Here is a 20972-nt window from a genome sequence, read left to right as displayed (position 1 = left end):
ATATCTTCTGTCCCAACTCTGTCTCTACTTGTAACCTACTCACTGAAAAAGGAATAACACAACATGTTTATGTGCCACATCAAATTCATTGGCTGATCTTCCACTGATTTCAGTCCCCACCTCCCATTCCTTGCCCTGAATACATATGCCTCTCTGAAACAGTTAATCTAAGCTCCCTCTCTCTCCAACCCTGGTTACTGGTTCTTGCTGGGCACATCTACACATGCATTTACTGCGCAGTAAGTTATTGCACAACAAGTGGTTTTTCGGCTGGTGTCTACATGTGCAGCCATTAAAGTGCACTAACACTGTGTGGGCTGACTTGGGACTAAAGTTAATTCCAAGTGTTACTGCACAGTAAGGTATCTACACATGCATTACTGCACAGTAACTAATCGGGCATGATGCAGGTGGTAAATTTACATCCAAGTTGGCTTAAGTCACCATATTTACTGTGCAGTAAGAGCATGCATGTGTAGATGCATGCCCTTACCTCACAGTAATTTTTGGTTACTGTGCAGTAGCCTAAATTACTGCACAGTAAATGTGCACGTGTAGACATGCCCACTGTGTTGTGTCTAAATTAAGCTTCTCAAGCAGCAAGTACTTGTCAGTCTGGTTTGTCTGTAAAGTACCTTTGTTGTCTCCTGAGCAAAGCACATAAGCAGTTGGTAGAACTGTACTGGATCCCAGATTGAAGCAACCTCACATAAATCTTACTGCTCTCTCACTTTGTCACTTTCATCCTAACTAGGTCTGGTTGTGCAGGCTGCTTCTACATTGCATCCCCTGGTGGTGCTGGCAGCCTCTGGCTGAAACAGCTAACAGAAGCAGTAAAACTGAGAAGAACAGTTCCAGCCAGCTGCAGCTGGAGCATTCCAAAATGATTTTTTTTCCTGTTCACAAGAAATCTGGAACAATTTGGTTTCTACTCAAAATGAGAGTAAAAGCAGATTCTGAAATATAAGAATTTCCTGCAAATCATATTTTTACCAGCAATAACCTGATGCCTTCCTAGCAGTTTCTGTATTTATGCTAGAATTATACGCACCAATCAGATGATTTTTAATAAAGAGGAGGAGAGTGGGAATGATGCCAAAGAAAGGTATGAAGAAAAGAGAAAGGGAAGAAAGAAAAAGACAAAAGGGCAGAGAAAGAGAATCTGTGATCATCTTGTTGTCTAAATATCAGGAAAAGGAAGTGCAAGAAGAAACACACAAAAAAGAGGAGGAGAGACAAAAACCAGGAGGAAAGTAAGAGCAGTATAAGAGTCTGCCATGAACATAGTAAGGAGCATGGAGCGTCATCCCAGCAATGCTCTTCAGGGGATCACTGTGCTAGTAGCCTCATTTGAATATGTAGCAACTGCTTTGGGGTGCCCCAGTCTCTGTTTGCCTAGCAGAAGACACCCAGAGTCAGTGTCCACACTTGAACATTTTGTCCTGCATCCCTAAATAGCTGTGGTCCCTAAGATAATCACATGCAGCTCTAGATCTTGTTGTTATTCCTCCTACAGACACAAACAGGAATAGAACATAGCCACAGCAATGAATTTCATCCCAGCTTGGGAGACCCGGAGTCCAGGAACTATTACCACTGAGGCAGTGTCAGGGAGGGGGCAGGAAGAATTGAGTGATGCCCTTTGGAAGGAACATTTTCAATGGGCAGATTCTGCTAAGGGAGTATTCTGGGATTATATGAAAAGGTTCTACCTTAGTTTGGGCTTGGAGTCCAATATGATGCCTGCTCACCAATGAGCTCACAACATATCAGGGAGAAGCAGGGGCCTTGACCCCAATCATGTTACTTTTATTGAATCTCTTTATATGTTGCCTTATCAGGGCATGTGCCATGGGGAATGGAATCCCTTACTGAAGATTAGCTACCAGTATCACTCTTATTCAGGTAAATTAATTTTCATGCCTGGTGTTTTACAAACATGTAAGAAGACCTTTATACAGTCCTGTGTATAGCCTTTGCATGAGCAGGAAGACAAGGGGGTAATTTACTGCAAACTCTTTGTCCTACAGAACCTAGTTACCTGCCAGTTGGGAAAGGGAGGCTCTCACCTGGGCCACATGGTGGGTATTTAAGCAGGAAATGAAGAGTGTCTTTTTTTTCCTATTTCTGGCTTAGGATGGTGTAAATCTGGAGGATTACTGGACCTGAGAACCATTGAGGATTAGCTGTTTCTCAGCTGTGTGGAGCTTGCAGGTAAGACTGCTTTAATGCCTTATTTGTCTTTGGTATAAAGAATGGAAGGAGTCTGACCGAGTGTAGTAGGGGGCATGCAGTGATGATCAAAGCCTGAGAGGTCTGGATCTCTTCAGTCTTAAAATTGCTGACTCTTACTGTAGTATATGCCTTGGATAAAATACTGAATACTTCTAATTAACACAAAGTTCTTTAGTTAATTGGTAACTGAAACGATGTATGTACACCTATGGCTGCCCTGGCCCTTGCCTTTTTAGTTCAGCTTTGCCTGTTGTGCTTCACTGCTTTTCTTTCCAGTGGTAACTCTGGTTCCTGTCATTGTTACACTTACGACTTTGAAAGTCCTGGTGCCTGGCTCAACATCCCTGTTTCTGCATGTATATGAGAATCTACTCTTACTCTCCAACCAGTATGAGACCATCTGCTTGGGTGAGTACTGGGAGCAGGGCTGGCCTTAAGGAAAGTGGTGCCCTATGTGAACTTGTACTATGGCATCCCCTGCAAGTCAGAAGTAGTGCTGCAGGCAAGAGCAGTCTGTTAGGGAGGCAGAGTGGCATGGTGTGCCAGGCAGGCAGATGGGCAGGCACTGCTGCTGCTACCCCACCCACATGTGCCCAGTCTGGCTCCTCCTGAGCAGTAGCTGGAGATAGGGGGTAAGCTGGGCTTGGCAGAGGAAGTGTGCACATGTGGATGGGGCTTTGGGCTGTGCTTGGCGGTGGGGGGTGTTATGACCACAGCACCCTGGGCAGTTGCCCATGTCACCCACCTGCAAGGCCAGCCCTGAGAGGTGGGAGGAAAGGCAGCTTCACTCCTTGTGACCTCTCCAGCAATTAGCATTGTGCAGCTGGAAGTTGGCAGTTTCTTCCCTGAGTTGTCTTTTATTAACACATTTCAGAGGAAATGGTGGTGACTTTTGACCAAAAGTGACTGCTTGTGCCGCTAAAAGCCTTGGCTTTTTCAGCTGATCCTGTTTTTTGGTTCCATTTCTTTTTATTCTTACTCTTTTCTTGGGACAGCTGCCATGAGAACAGATGGAATTGCAGAAACATGTGGACTAGGAAGGAAGATTAAAGGCAGAGACAGGCAGAGGAAAACTGAATTCATTTTACATTAGGTTTTACTGGCTATTATCCTCCCTCCACACTAGAACTGAACAGGAGCTGTTCAGTAATTCAAGCTTCTAAAGCACTAGTCAGAGGATCCCATGCTCTGACTGTGTCTGAAGCTGTGCAGTTGAAAGCACAGATAAGCAGAGGAAAACTGCGCATTCTTACTAATAGACCTATGGGAAATGTTAGCCTCTGCATAGTCAAAATGTAGGTAAACCCCAATATAAAGTCACTGTTGACCACTGACTGCTTGAAACTTTGTCAGTATATCCTAATGCTACAACAGAAGCCCTAGCAGTGAGTAGTAAACCAGACAATATCTGGTACAAGATATAAGAATAACTTCATATTTTCAACCACTTGTTATGTTTTTCCATTATCCCCAAATTGGTTTGACTTAAAATGGTAATATCTTTTCATTTTTCATCCTGATGTAGACTGGTGGCTTTGAGGTTAGTTTTGCAAGAAGAGGGTGGGGGTGTTCTTGGAGTTACTGTGGAACTAGTAACAGCTGCTGTTGCAAACAGTCTGGGACAGCAAACTTTGCAATCCCCTGTGATGGCACTGGCCTCCTCATTGCCACAGGAAGTTGCTGAGGCCAAGAATTTGGTATGATTCAAAGGGGGATGACTGGACTGTCCAGAGCTAGGACAAACCAGTGTACGTAAACTCTGGGAGGGCATACAACCCTTGTGGCTTGGAGTTTAAGCCAGCATCCAACTTCTGGGTATAGAAGAGAACTATTATAAGTGTCTGATTTTTTTTCCCCAAGAGTTCCCTACTGCAGGGTTTTTTTAACCTTCCTCTAGATTGTAGTCTAGAACATCTGATGCTAGCCTTGTTAGATGAGGATATGGGACTAGATAGGATTTACCACACTAGATCAGAACCTATGGCCTATGTGATTTCATAGATTTCATAGACATTAGGGCTGGAAGGGACCTTGGAAGATCATCAACTCCAGCCCCCTACCCCAAGGGCAGGAAGTCAGGTAGGATCTAAGGATCCCAGCAAGATAAACGTCCAAACGTTTCTTAAAAGAGTCCAGAGAAGGTGCTTGCACCACCTCTGGAGGGAGTCTATTCCAGGCCTGGACACTAAAGATGTTTTTTCTTATGTCCAGCCTAAAACGGCCTTGGAGGAGTTTGTGACCGTTGGACCTTGTCATCTTTTGGGGCGCGCTGGTGAACAGGCATTCCCCCAGATCCTGATGTACACCCCTGATGTACTTACAGGCTTCCACCAGGCCACCCCTGAGCCTGCGCTTTTCCAGGCTGACGAGTCCCATGGCTCTCAGCCTCTCTTCATAAGGCCTGTTCTCTTGTCCTCTGATCATGCACATGGCTCTTCTCTGGACTCTCTCAAGCTTCTCCACATCCATCTTGAATTGTGGAGCCCAGAATTGGATGCAGTACTCCAGCTGTGGCCTCACCAACGCCGAGTACAGTGGGAGATTGACATCCTTAGATTTACTTGAGAAGCATGTATGGTTCTCAGTATATGTATTTCTATGGATGCAAGCCAGATGATATCCCACAAGGAAGAGAGAATGGGTTCTGTATGCAATTCTCCCCCTCAATAAATCTGTCCCTTTCTCTTACTACTGAAGTTACTGGGAAAAGAACTAAGTCCCTCCCATAGCTCTCTATCTTCAGCTGGAAGGTGGTAGTGCCACTTCTGCTTAGCTGGCAAGCAAGCTCTGTTGGAGTTCCTGAAGAGAGTACAAGTCTTCTGTCACTGAAATCTTTCAAAAGCGAAGGAAATACCCAAGTTGAATAGGGAATGTGGCATATCTTCAACTATTGTTGATATACCTTACAAATACTAAGGGAGTGCTGACTCACACTAGTGAAGGATCTGCACCTTCTGCTTTTGGTGCGAGTTCAAGTTAGAATAGAACAGAGCAGGCTTCTAAAACTAGAGCTCTGACAAACCTGGAATTAAAATGTTTGCACTTACAAAATGGCAAATGCACAACTAAGGTAATCCAGATGATCTTAAACTGTCCCTAATCATTTCCCACAGACTAAATGCCTGTTCTCAAGGCATGCATTAATCACACTGACTTAAGAAAACAGATGTTATTTGTGCACAATGAGTGCGTTTAAACTTTGATGTGCAAATAGCTGCTGTTGATATACACTTGCCAGGAAATAGTAAGCTCCTCTATCTGTAAAGCAACTACACTTCTCCCTGCCCTGCCCCCCTTTCTTCTGTTTCTGCATGGTGAACTGCTATACTGAAATATTTGGTACATGCAGAGTTACTACATCTGGGACCATGACCTCTTCTAAGCAATGAAACAAAAATGCATGTAGTCTGTAATGCCTTGACTGCCAGGCAAACTGCAAGAACAAAGAGGATTAAGCTATTGTAGGCACAGGTTGAGTCTCAGTCTGAAGAAAAATCTAGGTTTCCCAACTCCTTCCCTCCTGCCCTACCCCTTGCAGTGAAAAGAGAGATGCCTGTCCTGAAAGCTTCTGTCAATCTCACTGGGACAGAAGATGGACTCGAAGACTCTTCCAGGTGGGAAACCAGCAAGCTGAGTTCCATGTTGGCTTGCTCCAAGACTTTCTTTTTTGAAGAATCGTCCCCCACATGATGTCATAATGAATCTTCCCCATATGATGTGGAATTTTAACTTTTCATCTAAGTTTAGGACAAAGATCCCTTCTCCACTACTTACTGGTAAGCTCTGAGGCAGTGGTCTTCTTTAAAGGGGCGTACTTGAGTGCACATGTAGGAAGAACCACCTTACAGAAAGGGACATTAATGTATAAAGTGGATCCTCCAAGGGAAACCTGATGAAGAAGGTCTTGCATTTGAAAGCTTGTCTTTTATCCTAGCTACAGTTGGTCCAATAAAAGGTATCACCCTAATAAATCCTTGCCTCTTGCATAATTTCTGGACCATCACAGCTACATCATTCTTATACTGTAGGATAATAGGAACATGACTTCAGCTCCTGGAGGAAAAGCCACATGCTTGATACAGCAAATGCTTGGAGTATCCTGCCTTCCTCTATGGAACATCTTCCCTCCCTCCCCCCACATCACCACCACCATCACTACATTGTCTGCCCTCAGATTCACTGTTCAGTCAGCTGCATTTTCAAAACTTCTTGCCACCTCTTCATGCTCTTCCAGAGCACTTCCTCTTAAGTAGCACAAGCTAATTTCTCCATGTATCATCAGGCATTTTAAGAGTTAATGCTAGAATTCTAAAATTCCTGAAAATGTTAGCATGCATGTTGGCTGGAGTCATACTAGTGTGTCTCTAATAGTATTTATGTGTAGCTGGTGACCAGGGCTGGTTGGGACACAAGGGTGCTAAAGTCCAGGGCTGCCTGCTGACTAGCACCCTTGTGCTCCAACCTGCCCCTCTGCAGCATACTAAACCAGGCTAAGGGCAGCCTCCGGTTGTCAGCTGGGGTAGCTCTGACCTGGCTCAACATGCACCTGGGACCAGGCACACATGTAAATGCTGCACCCAGGAGTGGTAAACTCCGGCACAAGCTGTGTCAGAGTTCATTGCTTCAAATTAATTTTAAATGTAGATGCACCCACTAAAATGGCATATGAACCTAGAAGCTTTTTATATGGATGCCTCTTCCAAGCTTCCAAGAAAAAGGATTAAAGCCAGGTAACAATAGTAAGGGGAAGTGATCTACTTTCATTTCAAGCTGTAGATAATCACTTACTATGACCGTACTTGTTTTAAAGACTTGAATGTGTCATTAACTGTATATGGAGAAAATTAAGTCCCTGATGGACTGAAGTTCATGTATTTGCCAGACCACCCACAAAAAGTTAAGGGCCTACAGGTGCTACCGCATTATGAAGAAATAAGAATGCACTCGTGCAAGGTGTATTGACTATACGGAGGATGGAAGTCTTTCTCTCTCTCCCCCCGCCCCCTGGAGTATTCATTATTCTTTGACCACTCTCCATGCCACTTTCTAGGCTTTCCCTCCCCACTCTCTCTAAAGAAAAGAAGGAAAACCATTTGGAGCAGCAGTCCTCACTGCCAGGAATTAAACATGGACAGGGAGTGGGGGCTGGGGGTTTTTTTTATTATTATTAAGTCCATTAGCTCTACCTCTCAAAGACTATCAGAGAATGGTGGTAGCGTAGTAAATCCCTCCCTCTTACAGACAACTTAAATATCAAAAGATTGCTTAGATTCGAATGCCCATTTTGCACCCACTGAATCAACAAATAGCTGCTTGGTACAAATTAAGCTTGTGCCAATATGTTCCCATGAGGGAGAAAAATACTTGGCAAAACTTCAGCCATCTTCAGTGAGAAAGATGGGGACCTACCACATTGGCAGCTCCTTGATGCTGCTGACTGCTTGTTACTTTTAGCATTTCCTAGAAAAATTCTTTTTTTCTTCTTTTTTGTTTAAATAATAACTTTGTAACTACATAGAATGTCAGTAATGGGCAAGAGCTCACTTTTTTTTAATTATGCTGAAGAACCTTCTCCAAATCCCTGCTAGCTATTCATAGGTTAATTATAGTTTTTCAGTCTTATACCTGTGAATACTTGGTCCCCCTAAGAGATCAAGAGACAACTCTGAGCCTGGATACTTTATTAACAAAGTAAATGTCTCTTCTGTCTAATGTCTGATGAAAGAGCAAAAATTTCTGTTGGTGGAACTGAAGGCTAATTATTGGAACAGAGAGATGCATGGAAATTTGATCTTTCTTACCAAAAATAATTGAGCGAGTATTAGATTCAAACACAGAGAGGATTTTTTTTTGTCTATAATTAAGACAGCTATGATTTTAATCTTAATTTTCTACTACTCTTTATATTTCCTTTTCTGTGGTTAACTTTTAGCCCCATAATATTAAACAGATATGGGAAAGTCCACCTCACAGCAATGTGATGTGTAGAAAGCAAGGAGCAAAGCAAAAAGCATTCTCCACTAATTCAGAATTCCATCACCACGCAAATCCACTAAATTTAAGAACACAGACCTGAGTCAATATATAGAGCCTCCTTCTGTTTTTGCTCCTTAACTCCATTGCTTGCAGTGGACTTACTCCCAGCTTTGCAAAGGTGTGCAATAAGAATGTGAATTCTACCTAAAGTGTGAAGCCTTAATTCACTTTCTCCATTGCTCCAACTTTATGTTACTGCAACCACAATAATTCCAGTGCAAGACTGGAGTAATGTAGTGGGGACCTGGATGTGCAAACAAGTGCTCTAAATGCATGGTTTCGATCTTATCCTTTCTGATGCCCCTAGAAGTGCTCTTATACTCTTCCCATCATCTGCTGAAGGTAGTCCAGGATGCTGTGCAGTATAAATGTAGGAGCCCATTTTCCATGTCGCAAAGCTACAGCTCACTGAGCTCTACACAACTAAAAAGCATAATGGGACTTGGCACAGCCTAGCATCACAAGCCTCTCTTGAAGCAGGTCCTCAGCAAAGTTATTCATCTGACACCAGACAGTCTAATTTTTCCTCCTTCCTGCAACTAGCTGTGAATAGCTAAAACTATACATGTTGTCTAATGGTAGAGGCTTGCCCAACTGGTGATAGGTATATGAAGTATCCCTTTTAAATGGAGATGGGTCACAACCTGCAATTTATTCTAGCTAAGCAATGGAATACTATGGATGCTAGTCATATTAGCTCTACCAACCTAAGATTTGGGGCAGGGAGAAAATCACCATCTTGAACTTGGTACATGCCAAGTAGCAATTGTCTTAGCTGATCAATGTCAAACTCAACTAATATCAGCTTGATTTTTGGTGAGGCGGGACTAGGCATACTCCGAAGCTCTGTTTACAAGAATCTTGCAAAGTATGGTTCTACACAAAACAACAGAAATTGGCTGAATGTAACCTATAAAACATAGCCTGTATGAAGGAGTCCTTGCTATCTAAATGATCCAGTAAGAAATAAATGTAGCTGATACTTGGTAGGATACTGTTCTCAGGTCTGTTTCTTAACAAGTCCAGCTATGGAAAGTCCTAATGCAGTGATTCTCAACAAGGGTGCCTTGATCCTTTCAAGGGTCCTGTAAAGTGGCACAATGTTATCACTGTTAAAAACATGATTCACAAGATAACCCCAGAGATTTCAAATAGGAATCCATAGTGTTAAAAGCATTCTGATCTGTTGTGCCCAAGTTCTTTGCAATAGAAGAATTGTTTTATTTTCTGTAGTCAAAAATCAAGTGAAAGCTAAGAGCTTTTCCAATGGGTGCCTTGGATCTAAAAAAGTTGAGAACCACTGCCTTAATATCATGCAAATACCCATCCTGCCTAACCTCCATGAACCTCCCAGGAAGTCAGCTAAGGCCTGACTGCTCTACGTGGCATGCCCCTGGCCTCTTTGGGGTACAGGCTGAGCATGAGAAGTTGGGCTGAATCTTATGTAGGGAAAGATCTGTGACTTCCACTGTGCATCCCCTTCCCCCTCCCCCCTGATCCTGGTTGGAGGGGTTGGGAAACCTATGGGTAGTACTTCTGGTGAAGATTTACTAAGCAATACATTGCTGCAAGGGCATGCAATCAGAGTATGACTGATTACAGTAATATCCTGGCAAGTGGCCTTATCCTGATGGGCTGGTGGGGCAGGTTTGGGACAAGATCACCACAAAGATGCAAAAAAGCGGCTCTTATGCTGATGCTCTACAGACCTCAGGACTGAGTTACACTTATCTGCCAGTAGTCAAGAGCCAGTTTGAGCATTTCTTCACTTGAAGATAATTGGCAAGTTCAGCACACAGCTGTGCCTGAATGGCTGAGTTGCTCACCATGGGCGATATCTCTACTGCTTCCTTCCTGTGTAATTGCTGGTCTCTGCACTTCAGTTGGGAGTAAGCATCCATATGACTGCCTCATATCTTGTGACACTGCTGGGGTGCCACTCTTAAGGATTTTTCACCTGTCTACTCCTTTTTCATGCCCTAAGCCTAGAAATAAGACAATGAGATCTGCAGCTGCTTTCCAGAGCTCTTACTCCACAAATACCAAACCTGGAAATGAGGTAGCAAACCTGCTCTCAAGATATCAGTGGCATGGCTCAGACTGGCAAAGGGTAGGCCTAGAGCAGCTTTCTGGCCTTGCTTATTGGTTTGGTGAAGGTGAAGAGGGTGCTGAAGAATAGTGCTCCATGGAAGCACTGGTGAAGCAGTGTAGATGTACCTGAAAGCTCTGTGCCAGGCTTCAGCCCTGTAATGGGGACCTCTGGATCTCAAAAGGATACTACCATGGCCTGAACCAAAGCATTGGCTTGTCAAATGTGACATGCTAGCAGAGTTGAAAACATTTTCTTCATGGTGCAATTGCTAAAGGACAAAGACTGACTTCAGCTGCATAATAAGCTAGCCCTTCTGAAAAGGGAGTATACATGTTGGCTGGCATTTGGAAAAGTGAGTAGGAAATGTCAAAGTCCCTGAGGGAGAACGGGAAATTCCCAGTGGATTATGGGAGCTACTCCTATAAGTCTGAGATCTCCAAAGCCTACCAGAAGGCTTTTTCTTTCTGTCTCTTGGCACAGCTCCTTGAATTGTGGGGGCTGACCTGCTGAAGCCAGTGCAACTGCTGTAATGTCATCCAGCACTGGGGTAGCTCAGGTCAATCTTCTGTTTTCTATACACAAAACAGCATGGCTAGTGTGGACAAACCTGCCCATCTGGTACTTTCACCCAAGCAGTCTTTCCCACTGCATTAACAATGGTTATGATGGGACTGAGCTGACCCCATGCACCTCTGAACAAGTTGGCAAGTCTATTTCTGCCTTTGCAGTTCACCTGTGAAACCATTTTCAGCAATGGCCCCAAACTTCTAAACTGGGATATGACATCACTTGCCTTTCTAGCAAGAGGTGACAATAGTACCTGCAATTGCTTTTTGCACCAGGAGTTGCTCTTCTGAAACCTTTGTTATTGAAGGCTTGCAATGGAGACCTGAACAACCTCTGAAGTTGTATAGGAGTTCAACTTTTACTGCTGTTCCATGTCAGGCTTAGTGGGCACTGCACAAAGGAGAACCTGGAGCTATGCAGCAGGGAATGGAAGGAAAAACTTCAGCCTTTGTAAGGGAAAAAGGTTTAATGCTAATAATGTTTCTAGTGAAATACATCTTATGTGGTGAGAAGTGCTGAGGCAGAGCTCTGGATTGGAATGGACAGGTATTCTGCTCCTGTTTTCAGTATAGGTATAAGACAGGAGAGCAATTATCACACTGTCTAGTTGCAAGGGTCAGTTTCTGTCATGCCTTGTTGGAAATGAGCTCCCTGTGTCTAGGGGGAAGGTACTCATGACTGGTCACTGACTCCAAAGCAAATGGATTATGATAGGCTTTCATTAATCACTGGATTTTCTTCATGGAGATGAAACAGATCCTGTTCATTGTGCTATGGAGATGACGGGCCTATTCTCCTGGGGTGGGAAGGGACTTTTTGTCTCCATGGTAGTTCAGTGGGTTTTTTGCTTCATGCGTGCTACTCTGCCAATCCTCCCAACCTGCGCAAGGGGACCTCAACTGTGCTGTGGAAGGAACTCTGTTTTCCTTCAGTCCAGCCCTGTAAAACAAAATCCACACACTTAAACTTCCTAATCTGCATGAACAGAGACACCAACATATGTCAACACCTCCATTTGGCGATAGACTCTGAATGCAGAGGCAGCAGATGAAAGCTGATAAATATGCAGTTTACTGATTACAAATCAAATACTCCCAATACTCACCTCTCCCACTTCCACACCCTCAAGTGGAAAAACTAGTCTAGTTCTCTACTTGAAGTCCTTTCTGTCACTAGTGAAAGACCGAATCGAGAAGTACTTTCTCCACTGGGTTGAGAGATCTGTCTGGTGTACTCCTCAGTAGCTTATCCATAATAGGTTTGACTTGCCCAGTCAATTGGGCTTTCTCCTTTTTCCCTAAACTATTCCATTGTCTGAGACATTGATGTTCAGTCTAAACTACCCTCTGATTCATTTTTCTAATCCATGTTGTTCTAGTTGCACTGTCCAGAATTTCTTTTTATTCCAATGTGAGTTGAATAGTCCAGTTACACTACTTAGCCAAGATGGGGGGGGGGGGGGATTTCTCTCTCTGCCTCCTTCCCATGTTTTTTAGGCTTGAAATGTTACAGGTCTACATCTTCATGAGCTTGTTAAGGTAAGCATACATGCTGATGTACACTGTGTTTGAAATAGTTTGGTAGATGCTGGCCTTTTGGCTCTAGCATCTGAGAACAAGTAGCATAGTCCCTCCCAAAAACAACAGACCTTCTAGAAAGAAGTAGGAGTGTGTAGATTATATAGCTACAGAACACTTAACGAACTGTGTTTAGTGGGGAGGAAAAACTCCTGTCTGGGCATGGGACACAGCTTTCTTGGGTAAGGAAGTCTTAAGTGGGCTCTGCTGACTGCTTGGAGAGCTCAGCTGGAGCTTTAAACTATTTCACCAGTAGGTATCTTGCTTGTGCTGCAGCTCCATGCTGCTCTATTGATATTGTTGTTAATCTTTCTTTCTGTAAAAGCCAAATTGCATTTGTTACCATGGAGAAATCTGAGTGACAAGCTTGTAATAATGGGCCAGTCAGTTCTTCAGCTGAGCTGAACTTGCACTTGCTCAAAGTTGCTGTTTTACCTCAGTCCTGGGGGCAAAACAACCCTTGATCTAATTTAGAGAGGTCCCTAGGCTGCTCATATAGCTCTCAGTAGGAGAGGACCCATATAGACTGCATCTGCTTTGTTAACAATAAACAGGAAAATGTTTGGGGAAGCTGGGGGGGAGGGGATGGGGTTAGGCACTGCAGAAGTGATGCTGAGGATAGAGAAGTAGTAAATGGTTCCAGGGGGGAGATGCGTTCCTGAGAGGATGGTGCACTGTCTGAAGTGGAATAAGGGCAGAATGGGCAGACACGTTAATGTACCAGATGGAAACTAGGGCTGTGTGAAGCTTCGGTCCCTGATTCGATTTGGTGGCCGAATCTCCAAATCAAATCAGAGGACCCTTTAATCTATCCGAAACGAATCAGAACCCTCCAAATCGATTTGGAAAGATTCGGCGATTCAGATGTAGACACAGCTTTTAAATGTTTTTTTTCTACATACCTCTAGGTACTGGGCGGCTTGTGAATGCTGTGATGCTGGGGTGCAAGGAGCATCCCACAGGAGCGCAGTGGGCTCCCCAGCATGCTTGGCAGCAGACCTGGAAGTAGACCAGAAACACTTCCAGTCCACTTCCAGGTATGCCAGGAGGTGCACTGGGGGGCCCCATGCACTTCCCCGGTTCGGCAACTGGTGCCTCCTGGATCTGGGGTGGGGCACCCGGGGTCCCCCAGCAGCCAATCACTGAGCCGGCGGAGGGGGGCCAGCATGCTCCCCAGCGGACCCGGAAGTGGACCAGAAGTACTTCCGGTCCACTTCTGGGTTTGCCACCAAGCGTGTGGAGGCCCTCCCCCCCCCAAACTCCTGTGGGATGCTCCATGCACCCCAGCATCACAGAGTTCACAAACTGTGCTGGTGCCTTGAGGTATGTAGAAAAAAACTTTTAAAGTTATGTCTATGTCCGAATTACTGATTCTCCAAATTGGCATCGAATCTTCAGATCCAGATTTGGCTGAACTGAATTGGGGACAGTGGTCCGAATCAATGAATCGAATCACCATCCCTGATCTGGGCTGAATCTGAATCAAATAGGTTTTCAACTGATTATACTTGTCTGGCTTGCAATTTGTAACACTTGTGGAGCTTCTGGCACAGCAGCTAAACTCTGGTTCAGGGAAGACCCCAGTCTTTGGATGGAAAGGGAATAAAGAAGAGACTACAACTTTCTCTCTCTCAGGCCTTTAAAAAGGCAAGTTCTGGAGCCTTTTCCTGCAAGGTTAGTTTTTAGAGAGGGAAGTTGCAGCACCCCCATCCACAGAAACAAGAAAGGACAGGGTTTTGCATGCACTAGTGTGTGTGTGTGTGTGTGTGTGTGTGTGTGTGTGTGTGTGTGTGTGAGATGTTTCATTTTAATCACGGAAAAAGGTGCATATGGAGTTACTTTTTTTTTAACTGAAAATTGGGATTTTTTTTTTTTTAAATCAGAGAAGACCAGGATCCCTGCTCATCAGTTATTGGAGAACTCTAACATGTGGCTGGCAGACAGACTATAGTTAGCCATTCCTGCCTTACTTCATTAGCTGAAGTCTGGTTCAGATACAAAGTTTTATTCCTACTCTTCTCCCTTACCAGCCCATGCAACTTAATCATTTTCAGCTTGGTAAAAACATCCACACACCTCGCTGGGGTTATTTGACCACAGCAGTCTTTCCTGCCCAGACCAGGGGGGCTGGACCTGATGACTTCACGAGGTTCCTCCCAGTCCTAAACTTCTGTGAAGCTGTCACCTCAGAGTCCAGTTTCCATGAGTCCCTCAATGTCAGTCCCCATATTTTGCTTTACTGTATTAGTGTGACCTCCAAGTTTATGGACTTCTATCAAGTCAGTATTAACTATGGTGTTGAGGTGGAGGACTGCCAGTCTACACTGCCTGGCCAGTTATTCAGCACTGACCAATTTAGCAAGGAATATTCCTGGGACAGAAAATGATTAGCTTTGCTCTGACCTTCTGAAATGGTTGATCTCTCTCTTTCTTAAACAGCCATTTGGTGCGTGGCTTTTCTTTCATCTAACCTGGCTCAAGATGGGAGTCTTTCTTTCCCTTTTCTTTTTTTTCCCCCTAAATTATTAGATCATACTTGGAATGCATTTTAATGGAATGATCCTTTCAAAGAGCTTAAACTTCTTTGCCAAATGGCGATGTATTGTATAACAGTCAGCAAAAGAAAAGGGCTGAAGGTCGAGACAAAGGTATGTGCTGTTTCATTCAATGGCTAGGAGACTGTAAGCCCCCCAAATTGTGTAGAGTGACTGCTGTTGTGGAGACGTGTTTGCAAAGGCGGAAGAGATTTGCTGTTCTTTTAACATAATGATGCTAAGATGCTCAGCAGAAGAGAGAACTGGATAGGTCTTTACACTCATCTAAGAGCAAATCTTGTTTTTAAGGAGAATTTTGTGTTTAATATGAAAGACCATGACCAGTGCAGGGCTGGAGTTATAAGAAGGCTGTGGCATAAATAATCACGAAGGACTAAATACAGTACTGGTGAGTTTGACCACTCTGCTCAGTGCGTCTACCTTGAGAGATTTGGGGTATGTCTGAAGCATTCTAAGCAGCACCATACAAGATGCTAGGCTTGCTCTGTGTGCCATCTCCAAACCAGGAATAGCATAGCTGGCTCGGTGCAGTGCTGTGCATGCACCAGTAAGTTTAGCCACTTAGCACATTTCCATATGGCACTGTACTGAAACAGTCAACATGCCCTCTTAGTAGCAGCTTATTTTTTATAATTTTGTTAATGGGAACTTCAACAATATCACTGGGAGAAGGAGGTTTCGGTTCTTTTTTGGTAGCTAGGCAAATAACACTAATTTGAATAACTTCATAATGCATTTTTATTCACTTGGCTATAGAGTGAATTCATGATCATATTCATCAAGTGTTCATTGAATAATGTATCTTTGCAACATTCCTCATCTTAGAAAATGCTGAGAAATAACTTTCTTAACACCAGTTAACTTCCCAGATGTGCATTTCTGGAAGCATAAGCATGACAATTCAATACCTTTAGTAGCTGGATTTGAAACTTCAGCAAAAGGGTAACTTTGCTAGACAAGCCAATGTGAAATAAATCAAGTTTGGAAAGGTTCCAGAAGAAATCTAAGGGCTCCACTTACATATGGGGAACATTTTGCTCAGAGACACTCAAAATGGAGTATGGGAACGCTCCTTCCATGGCTGGAACAGGAGGAAGTAAATGGGCTAGGTTTAGAAACCAGGTAAACTAAAACTATCATTTCCTTACATATTGGTTTGTCTGCATCTGTGGGCAGTACTAAAGGTGTTACTTTGCCTGCTGAAACATTAAGGAAGAACAAATTATGTTAAAATGAACAATAATTTGTTGGCAGCATGTACATCTTCAAGGTAGTCCTCTGACACGTTAAACTGGTGTGTGTGTACACATGCATGCAGGGATGGTAGGAGTTCTTTTTGTCTTTTGATCTGGTGCCCACAAGACTATGAGTCCTTGGGATCTGTGATCGGCATCATTGTGGCAGCCTTCTTCATAATTTTTCAAAGCTTTATCCACTAAAGCCAAAAAACTAAGAGTAAAGGGTTAAAATGAAACCAGAATGCTGTTCAGCAGAGGCCTTCTCAACTCCTATTACAATCCAAGACAGCCTTCTCTTTGACCTAATCTGGAGCCTGATTCAGTTCCAGTTGAATGAATCCTAGTTGATTCATCTCTGGAGAGTAAAATGCCTCTAGGCATTTCTAACCATCTGTAGAAAGTAGGAAAGACTTGCATGGAAAAACTTGTCTCAGTCTTGTTTTCCACATTGTTAGGGGGTGAAAAATGCCATTTACTGGAGGTGTTAGTAAATTTACCTATCATTGTTACTCATGTCAGTGCTTCCTCTGATCATTCCCATGTTGTGTTTTTTATAGAATATTGTCTTTTCCTAAACTGTTCAAAAGTAGACCATGTTCTATATGTCCATACTCTGCAGGGATGCTGACTTCTAATCCATGTTCACGTCTTCTACCTAAATCCAGAGTTCATGTGCTTAAGGCATCTACCCCTCAAACTTTAGTTCAAGTTTCTAGACCCCCTGACAGCAAAGATATTTGGCTCACATTGTGAGTCTCACAAGCATGACTACTTCAGGCTTCTTCCATCGCAATGCCAAGAAATATTCATGGAACGGTACCAAGTCTGGCTGACCATGTTATGGGGTTCCTTACAATTTCTTCTTCCTCCTCTTACTTGAGCGGGTGCCTCTGAGCAGTGCTTCAAATACCATTCCTTTATCCCCTATAAGGAGGAAAACCCCATGGCAGGGGTCAGCGAGAAACTTACTAGGGTGCTATGTAGCCTTACTTAATATTTTTAAAGTACTTTGGGATCTGTAACAGGGAACCCTAGCCCTATTACCAGAAGACAGGTCAGCCTCTTTAAGCCCAGAACTTTCTGGGCACAGCGTGCCGCTAAGGTGGGGGTTAAAAGCTGAGCCCGGCCAGCTAGTCAGGTGACCAGAAGGGGGCAGGCCAGGGCTATAAAAACCCTGGGCTGAGCAGCAGTAAGGGCCAGCAGCCAAAGGGGAAAGCGTGTGTCCCAGAGCTCCACGGAGAGGCTTGGTGAGTGGTCCAAAGCCTGGAGGAGGGGAACTACGGAGGAGCCCGGAGAGATGGCAGCAACCCCAGACTGTAGCCGAAGGTGGGGAGCCGAAGCACGAACCCCTGCGTAAATGTAAGCCAGTGTGCTGCCTTCTTTAATCACATTTCTCTTGGTGGCGGTTATTGCCCATGGACAAGACTGTTCACATTTTTTTGTTATTGAATAACACTGGTGGTTTGGGTGAGGCTATTGGGGAAGGAGGCCTCGTGGTGACCTGGCGCCAGTGTGGGTGCAGGATTTGGGGTGCACTGACCCCAGCACCAGAGAAGGTGCAGTATTTGAGGTACATAGGCCCCCGCACCAGTGTGGGTGCAGGATTTTAGGATGTACAGACCACAGTGCCAGAGGGCATGATCCTAAAAGACCAGGGTGATCTGGTGCACCTGAGGTATGGTTTTGTTTTTTTTGGACTGGGACAGTGTGGATTCGGGGCCGTTCCCTGACCTTGAACTTGCAGCACCCTGGCTATAGGGCCGGTGGCCAGGCCTCTGGGCCAGGGAGGCTAGGCTCCAGATTAGAGCAGAAAGGAGGGCCACAAGCCTCGAGACAAGAAAAAAAGACTAGAGCCTTGGAGTCAAACCCTGTTTGGTGGGTTTAGACAGAGAGGCCTAGCTAGAGAAAGACAGGGGACAAGGCCTGTGGAGGCGGAAGACCCCAACATACGAAATACAATAAGCAGTCTCCCACTTACAAGAACATCAATATAATAATTTCCATCGAGATGTGGCAGGCGAGTAGAGAGCGGGACACAAGAACCTTAAAGGGGACTTCAAGGGTGCCCCACGTAAGGCACAGATAATAGGGAAGATGGCACTGGGGGGGGAGTGACCTGTTACAGGGTCCTTGGGGAGAAAGTGATTCGCAGAAGTTTAGGGCTGGAAGGACCTCATGAGATCATCAGGTCCAGTTCCTCTGCTCTGGGCAGGAAAGACTGCTAGGGTCAAATAACCCCAGCAAGGTGAGCATCCAGTCTCCTTTTGAAGATCTCTAGGGTAGGTGCCTGCACCACCCCCGCTGGGAGTCTATTCCAGAGTCTGGTCACACGAACCATGAAGTTCTTCCTTGTATCCAGTCTAAAACTTTCTAGGAGTTTGACCATTGCTTCTGGTTTTCTCCTGGGGCACTTTGGTGAATAGTTGTTCACCTAGCCCCTGATGTTCTCCCCTGATATTTGTAAGCTGCCACCAAATCCCCACAAAGGCTTCTCTTTTTTCTAGGCTGAGCAGTCCCATATCTGACAGCCTTTCCTTGTATGACTTGCTCTTCAGGCCTGTAATCAGACAAGTGGCTCTTCTCTGGACTCTCTCAAGCTTCTCTGTATCCTTCTTGAAGTATGGCACCCGGAACTGGATGCAGCACCCAGCTATGGCCTCACCAATGCTGAGTAGAGCAGGAGAATAACTTACTTAGATTTTGCTTGAGATGCATCAGTTGATGCATGCCAGCATGTTGTTTGCTCTGCTAACTGTAACATCACACTGGTGGCTCATTCATTTTATGGTCAATTATGACCCCCAGGTCCCTTTTGGACATGGTGCTAGCTAGTGTAGCACCACCAAGCCTATAAGTTTGTTGCAGCTTTTTCCTCCCCAGATGGAGCACTTTACACTTTTCAGTGTTGAACAGCATCTGGTTCTGGTCCGCCCATCTACCTAATTTGTCTAGGCAGCCTACCCTAATGAATTGCACAGTGGTGATGCTGCAAGTAAATTACCCTTCCATCTTCAGGTGTGTTCTCTTAGTCAAAGTTGAAGTTGATTTGGCATGGCAGTCTGCAAAGCCTGTCCCACCACATCCTGTGCTGTTTTTTTGTTTGTTTTCTTAGAGGTTAATAAAAAACTTCAGGCTCCAGTGCTGTCAATTCAGAATTTTGCACTAGCACTAAATTCCTTTTGAAGGGGGGAAGCATCACTTGGCCATCTTATGCCTTTCACTAGAATCTTCTCAATGTGCTACAAACTACATTTCCTCACCACCACCTTCTCTTTTAAGCGAAAAGAGAACCTATTCTTGCTGACCTGCATAACAAAAGCCACAAAACTTCAGCCCTTGAATCTACACTATGTATAACACTCTAGTTCAACTAGTGTGTGCTTTTCTAGAATTTAGAACCATGATTCAAAGCCCTCAAGTGGTAATGCTGTTTGTGACATCAAAAAACTTTCCCGCTTGTATTTTTCCCTCCAATTCTATTAGCAAACATAATTTTCAACTGCTTTAACAGTTGTGGGGGGCGGGGAGGGCAGGAACAGTTGCTGCTCATAGCTGTTATGATATGACTTGGGTCGGCATGTTCTTATATCAGTATAAATGTGAAAGAACACTTCTAACTACACAATCCTGTTTTATTCAGAGTTAAATTTTTTGCAGCAATTTGACTCCTTTTACTGTTGTAGGAGTATTCTGAACTAACAACTTACCAGTATAACTTCTTTGATGTGACTGTTAGGTTGAACCATATCTTATAGTGTGTGTGTTTTCCAAATGGTTTGGAAGATAGATAGATCAGGAATATAAGGAGAATTTGAAAGAAATAGGCATGTTCAGCTTTGTAGAAAAGGCACATAAGATGGGAGATGATAGCAGTCTCCAAATATCTAAAGGTGTTGGGGGACAGCAGAGGGAAGGTTTCTGGCTAGAGGGTTTTGCTCCTTCATTCAGACTGACTGCCACATTTGGGATCAGGAAGAAATTTGACCCTGTGATCAGATCCACAGGGATTGTGAGGGGGATTTTTGCTTTCCTCTTTAGTGAGGCACATGGTCCTCTTCTTTGGACCCCTCAAGTGTATTAATAGTTACTTCCTGTCCTGCCACTGCAAGGACACTAACAGTGACCTCATTTCCCCCCCACCCCCCCAGTCCCTCTTAACCTGTGGAAATTAGGGTTTTCTAGATGGTTTGGGGCATTGTACCTGGTAATTGAGAGGGCTGTCCATGCAATTTTAAAACAAGGCTAGACACTACTTTGTATAGGATGGTTAAGATAGATGATTCTGCCCTGAGTAACAGAACTGGAGTAGATGACCTCTTGGGCTAAGTACAGACAGTTAAAAAGCCCAAGGCTGAATTGATTCACTCTTTGCAGGTTAGTCTAAGCTGCGGAGATTGAACTGATAAGCAAGTGAACAGACATTCACTTTTGATTCAGAAAATGCAGGCATATGCCTGTAGTGACTCAAACCAGAAGCTGGAGGGACTAGACCATGCCTGCCAGCCATTGCCAAAGGGGAGGAAAGATAGAAGCCCTCCAAGATCCCCCCCTGCTGGAGCAGAGGGGGCAAGGCCAGGCCCCAGTCCATGATCTTTCTGGGATGGGGGTGGGGGGAAGGTAGTGGCACTGAATTCGTAAAAACCTTTAACAAAAATAGTTCTTTCTTTGAAGA

At 44.3% G+C, this 20972-nt stretch overlaps 1 protein-coding gene and 1 long non-coding RNA gene across 6 annotated transcripts in view; one reads left to right on the top strand and one right to left on the bottom strand.

The window, feature by feature from the left end:
* Nucleotides 1-20972, bottom strand: part of IQSEC3 (IQ motif and Sec7 domain ArfGEF 3) — a 150629-nt gene that overhangs the window by 93361 nt on the left and 36296 nt on the right. The gene's annotated exons all lie outside the window — the stretch shown is intronic.
* The window catches only part of LOC132250168 (uncharacterized), a 32825-nt gene continuing 29362 nt past the window's right edge, over nucleotides 17510-20972 (top strand). The window contains exon 1 of the long non-coding RNA XR_009461794.1: nucleotides 17510-17659. This is a non-coding gene — a long non-coding RNA (uncharacterized LOC132250168). The remainder of the gene's footprint in view (nucleotides 17660-20972) is intronic.

Source organism: Alligator mississippiensis, chromosome 4 (genome assembly GCF_030867095.1).
Source record: "Alligator mississippiensis isolate rAllMis1 chromosome 4, rAllMis1, whole genome shotgun sequence".
In the NCBI taxonomy this organism is placed as follows: domain Eukaryota; kingdom Metazoa; phylum Chordata; order Crocodylia; family Alligatoridae; genus Alligator; species Alligator mississippiensis.
Note: the sequence above shows the minus strand (reverse complement) of the source record. Positions and strands in the feature narration are given on the sequence as shown.